Here is a 335-nt window from a genome sequence, read left to right as displayed (position 1 = left end):
TTAAATATATTTTTTACATACTTTTCAAACATACATTTTACATTTAAAACATTTCTATTCTCTTCTTTTAAATAAATAATTTGTTTTCACATATGAATATACTATATGTATACAATATAAAGTGTCTCTCAGTCAAAGTGATAGTGGTGCAGTAGGTAAGATGAGTGACTCAAGAGCCAAAAATCTCAGATTCGAATCTCGGCAATGGTAAGCAAATTTTCGAAGTAAAATTTTAACTTGAATTAAGTAACGTGTGAAACAATATAAAGTGAAAACTAAGAACATATATAATTTAAAAATTTAAAAAAGTTCAGAAAAAAGAAAAAAGTATATAA

The sequence above is a fragment of the Odontomachus brunneus genome, unplaced genomic scaffold (assembly GCF_010583005.1).
Source record: "Odontomachus brunneus isolate Ranch 3 - 2012 unplaced genomic scaffold, Obru_v1 Obru_scaffold_086, whole genome shotgun sequence".
Classification (NCBI taxonomy): domain Eukaryota; kingdom Metazoa; phylum Arthropoda; class Insecta; order Hymenoptera; family Formicidae; genus Odontomachus; species Odontomachus brunneus.
Note: the sequence above shows the minus strand (reverse complement) of the source record.